This window comes from Rhodnius prolixus, unplaced genomic scaffold (assembly GCF_049639745.1).
Source record: "Rhodnius prolixus isolate KJV_2025 unplaced genomic scaffold, Rpr scaffold_1, whole genome shotgun sequence".
Classification (NCBI taxonomy): domain Eukaryota; kingdom Metazoa; phylum Arthropoda; class Insecta; order Hemiptera; family Reduviidae; genus Rhodnius; species Rhodnius prolixus.
This window is the reverse complement of record NW_027411581.1, coordinates 13,864,843-13,870,965: the sequence shown is the minus strand read 5'-3', so window position 1 is coordinate 13,870,965 and position 6,123 is coordinate 13,864,843.

Sequence of the window (6,123 nt, the reverse complement as noted above, 5' to 3'; positions counted from 1 at the left end):
GTATTTACTCCATTCATTTACCCTAAAAGAAAATCAATACAACATTTTTGATTTAAAGTGCAGGAAGGATGGTAAGAAAAATAAAAGTTTATGTATATGCTCGGTAGCTAGACATGTATACACTCAGCGAATGTATGACACACCGTTATAAAACTCTACCTTGCATCTTCTTGACCTTGCTAAACAAGCTATTTTTCCCTTATTGACCGTATCACCTACTCTACTTGCCACTCTAGTAGTTATTTATTTACTTTTACAGTATTATGTTTGTTTTTGTAATTTTGTATATTAGTGTTAACCTACTTTTTAATGGCCTAACAATTCTAAATCAAAACCAAAGATATCTCTGCAACTCAACTGGGGATAATTTCGGCATATAAATCATATTATAAACAGTGCTGTAGCTTCCTTTTAGACTTCAAGGCCTCAATATTTTTGGATAAAAGAAAATATTTACTGGTTTCTTTATATTTGACCATATATAATTTTGAATTATGCACTCTAGGAATGAAACAAATATAACGTTCACAAACTAGATCAAAGGCTATACCATCCTCCGAGTTATGCAGTTGCAAAGTTCTCCACTTCTTAATAGAAAAAACATAGAAAAGAAAGATGTTTTATTTATTTTATAAATAAGCCAGCTTCTATTTAAACAGGTATTTGTTGAAGTTTCTTTGTACGTAAGAAACTAAACAACGTACAAAACTGTGACGAAAAGCAAGCAATGAGAAGTACTGACGAAGAAATGGAAAATACAACTAGCTTATGCTATCTGGGGCATAATATCTCGAAAGCAGGCCAATAGAACGCAGTTATAAGAAGACGAAGCTTGGGAATGGTCATCGGACAAATAGAAAGACATATTCAGTTCCATCCAGGAAACATTCTGTCATGAGATGATTGGTATTTTTTAATCTTTAGTACAAAATTCTTCAGAAGAGGTCTGATATGAATGCTATTATATACAGTTTTTGATTGAATCGCAACGCCCAGTGAGAGATCAGTAAGAGATTTTTGAAAAATGTCAGACAACGAATGAATTACTGATGGTTCTACCCGTATTTCTAAGTGAGCATATTTGTCTGCCGAAACCTATTAAGCACATCCGTAAGACCGAATGCTGTGAAGCTATTTATTGTTGGAAGCAAGACAGACAACTGTCCAAAGTCAGATCAACAACAGGTGGATAAAAAAAAAAAGCGCCTAATTTGGCCAACCTTTCTTTCCTCTCCTATCCGGGAATACCCATCTAGAACTTGAAAGCTAGCTAGAAGAACATTCTTTAATTTACTTGATCATTCCAGTACCGATAAGAAATTAGAGGAGCCTAGGTAGCCGAACAGTTAGAGGCGAATCCCACAAAGCTAAGTTCTAGTATGGCACTGGGTTTGATTCCCAGTCTAGGCCTTGGTTAATATGAGAAGTTTATAGAAAGTATGTTTGCTAGTTGTCTGTCCACACACCTAATTTGGTTGTTGGACGTAAAGGCCGCCTGAAAAACTAGGGATTACTTTACTTCTTTTTACGTAAGAAATTAGTGCCTTCACTCTGAGCGTAACTTTTAAAAGAGCCACGATGTCAGTTGTCCAAGACATCAAAAGACTCACCAATAGCTTATATGCCCTGCTGCTCCAGAGCTTCCTTCCATTCTGGAACCATATTTCCAATACCTTAAAAAATTATAAGATATACAGATTAATCGCTAACCAGTCCTCCCTGTTAGGTAAAGTAAAGCTGTAAATGTATAAAAACAAACGTACTTGTAACGTTAGCATGAGGAACACCAGTAATTCGAACCTTAAAAATAACCTTTGGCGAAGATGAAAGTATGACTATTTCTCTTACCACGGTAAAACGCTGATTGATTATTTCTGTAAACAAATTTTCATTGCCAAATTTTTTTTTTGTCAGTCTAAAAAAAGAGATGTAATTCCTAACAAAGTTTCCATGTCAGCAGTTGGTGGGCTTAGATCGCACTTGATAATCGCCAGACAAGAGTTGAATGTCCTCAAGTAGCAGTGAAAGCTAACAGCAAACAGTAATATAGGTTTGACAGCCACTTATTGTGTGCATATTATTTTGGAGGAGTTTTCGCAAGTTTAGCTACATGAAGCACTAAGAAAAAGTGATTTATTTCAGCTGGTCAAGAAATTTCAGATATTGTGCTAAGTACATACTGTTCAAACTGACAGTACAGTTCGTAAAAGTAACGTAGCGAGCTTGAAACTTGTTAAAAATTTGTCTAACGTTTACTGGAGGATAACATTTTGAAGGGCATTCCCAATTATATCCAAATTAAGCAACAGTAAATATTGCCTTGAAGACAGTATACAATTATAATTTAAATAATTTGACTTCGACTACTCATATGTTTATCGTTAACATCATTTTAAATTATGTAACTCTCACCATGTTCGTTTAATGCATGTCAAAGAAAAAAAATCACTTATTAAATAGATAAATATACGATATCTTTGATTCTAATTAAACTCTGTCATGAAACCAACTTGCACAAGAATTAAAAATAATGAATTATTGTAATATTTAAATCTTTGAAAACCTGCTCAAATCCGTAATGCTGAACAATACTACTGACAGTTTTTAATTCCTTCTTAATATTTCGAGTGACTTACTTTTATGAATAATAATTTAATTTTTAAATGCTTTATTTCTCATCATGTCATCTCAATGTTATTCGTTCACCTTGCTGCACTCATTTATACCATCGTCAAGGACACTTTTACTTAGGCCGTTGCTCTGCCAAGCGACTGGGCACATTATTCCACGCACTGCACACTGTTGAGAGTTCCACTGAAACAGTACTTACTACAGATTATAATTCAGTAAAAGCGAAAGATGTTTCTCTTTAAATGAAACTTACTAAAATAAAATAAAATAAAGTTAAATAAACAATAGATGTTACGTACTTTTTCGAAGTCGAATAGTATAGGTAACATTAGGTAATGTGTAAGGCTGATGCCATTTGCTTCAATTGATTGCTCTAAAAATTCATTAGTAGGAAAACAGTAGAAATGAGAATTTGGCGTCATAAACAATATAATTTGCTAAAATTTCAACCAGCAATAGAATTTAAAGAGTAATAACTCAATTTAAAGAATAAATAATAAATGAAGTTTTATATCAGTTTAAAAAAGGAATCTATTGTAAAACAAATAGTTTTATCCACAATGTCCGGAGCCTTTTTAGTTCACTGCCAGCCTCCGGATTTTGTTCTCTCGATTTCGATGATACTGTCCATCACCAGGTAGCAGGCTGTAAAGGCTCCTATTAAGAGAAAATGTGAAAAAGCAAGCTGGATAACAATCTAGAGCTTGCTGAGTACAAACTTCCGATAAAACTACAGACGCTGATGCAAGTATTTTATAATTCTTATAAATAACTTTTTACAAAACCTCTAGTCAAGCAGCGTATTCAGGTTTTCTGTTCTCGAAGTGAGTCCAACTCAATTACGTGGATTCATTTGACGTAATAGAGGTGGAAAAAAATAACAGAAGTTGGCGAGTCTCAGCCTGTATCAAAAATGTTAGACATAGTTAAAATACTTATAAGAATGTGTATCAGTGTTTACCTGTATTGTATGAAGTTTCAAACTCAGTAGTTGAACATTACCCTGGATAATATTGTTGAAGCCAAAAGAAGCAGGTTTCTGTGTAATTTGTCTTTCAGTAATTAATTAAAACTATGTGACATTCTCTTCGAAATTAGAATCGTGTTTCAATAAAAAATGCTGCTAAAACTCTAAAAATGAAAGAAAAAATTATAAAAGAAAAAAATTATAATAAAACTCAGAATGCTACAGACCGAAGATGTTAAAGATGGGAGCAAAGATGCGGTTTTTGTTGGCTTCCTACCCCAGGATCCCAGGACTGCTGTTGGCGGAAATGGTGATTAGTCAAGCATCTTTTTAATCTTTTGGGATTACAGTATGGAGGTTGCACAGTTTATTTTTGTATCAAAAACATTCCAGTTGGGTTCCTATCCAACGTGCCATGAGATTTTGTGTACTATGAGTAATTACGTAACACGTCCATTGGATTCTCGAACTTTTCAGGCCGATTTAATGAGCGATTAGGAGGGCGAGATTCTTATTTTATCCTTCAGGAACACTCTATTTGCTTTTTTATTAACGCTCAGATAGAAATAAAAGATTTTTTCCAAATATTTCAATCATCAGTAAACGAGAAATAGGACACTTAATTCTGTCGTCACAGATGATAATCGAAGATTAAACCTACCCATCAGTGAGTAGTGATAATTGATGCTGAGATCAGTGTTTCGATGGTACTTGGAACATGGCAGGAGGCGCAATTACAAGAATGAAAAGGGAGGATAAAAGAGCCGTATTCATTATATTGGCTCCTTCTTAGACTCTATTTTGTACTTAGTATGGTAAAATGTGGGTTTCAAAAAAATGATTACTTCACCCAGGACTCTCCGAAAAGATACCATACGCTTATCCGTATGAATATCCGTATTATTTGAATACTTTAAAAATAGTATTTCAGAAATCACTCAGTGACTACTTTAAAGGAGAAAGAATCCCATTTCAGCGCGATAAGGTCTCAGATACTTTAAATTTGAGAAATGAAACCGCCGCATCTCTTGTGATTCCTTCCGCAAAAAAACAGCACCTTAAAGCGTGCTTCCAAAAATTATTATTTAGATCTGCAGCAGAAAGTCAATTTCCCATTTTAAAGAAACTGAAGACTATTCTTAGCTCAACAACGAACCAGAAATAGCTGAACAGGAATATCCAAATGGGATATAATGAATATACATTGCTAGGTGACCGATTCCTTACACTTGGATAATACAGTTGATGAATATGTACCAGGACAGAAATATCAACTTAATATCAAACAAATTAAAGCATTAGCTGGTTTTTCACTAACTATTTCATAGTAATTGTCTAGCCAGGAAATCCTCTTACAACTGTAGAATCGAGGTAATAAATTTCTGACTTTAAATGAAGAAAGGCAATAATGTTTGTTCCCTTAGTCTCACAGCCTTAAAATTGAAGATTTTACGAAGCATCAGAAACACCAGGTACCAGGTGGGAACGATCATAAAACGAGTTTGCATTAATATTCAACTCATTAAAACAAATTGTAATGTCTTTCAACTCATAGCTATAAAAACACTTCACAGAATATGTTATTACTTTTTTCAAAGCACGTCGCATCTGCGGTCATTTTCTAATATTGAACTCCGGACACTGTACTGTCGGCAGCAGCTGGAAGCAGCTTCTAATAACAGAAAATCTAAGGGCTGGTAGATTCGAACAAGGAATCTACTGCAACAGCGGGCCCCACCAAAGGTGAGATAACTTTTTCCGGCCCCTGAACTGAATGATGCAAGAGAAGAGGAAACTTTGCAGAGGAAGAGGAAGAAGAAGACGAAAGTTTGTTAGGTGTCTCTTGGCATAAGAAGGCCAAAATAGATAACAAGAAAAGCTATGAGAGAGGAAATGTAGCATTTTTCCAAGTAAGAGGTGCCTCCTGCAAAGTGTGAGTACAATAAGTCTCTTTCGGCTTTCAGGATCTGTCCTATGTTCTAATTTAATCTACCGCAACAATGAGTTGACTAAATAATTCAACTAATTCTTCTATAAGATCTTTGTAATATATCTATTTCGCTTCTGGACATTGCTTACTTGGCTGCACCTGAACTTGCGCTTAAAACCTTCTCCGGCTATTTCATCAGTCTCTTATTCATTCGAAAGCCACATTTTCCACTAATTCATCACTAGAGAACCACCTCGATACCTCGCTTTAGCATTTAGCAAACAATTTTTTTAACCTTCGCACATGAAGAATGAACTGGTGACGATCTTTAAGACAATAAAATGACTATTTCAGCTCATATCCTTCTTCTGAGTTTTCCCAAGGCCAAAAGGGTCGCCCGAATTTTTTGTATTTATATAAAAAAAAAAACAATGAACAAAAAATCACTTTCAAAAGGAGGAAAAGAGGCTGTTAAGATAACGACAGAGACGGTGTGTGTATGAGTTGGATAGAAGTGGTGGAAGAACTTAAAGAGAACCAGCCATCTCCCTTCTCCAAGAATGTTCTTCGGCAAATGGATGGAAGTAGGTCAGAG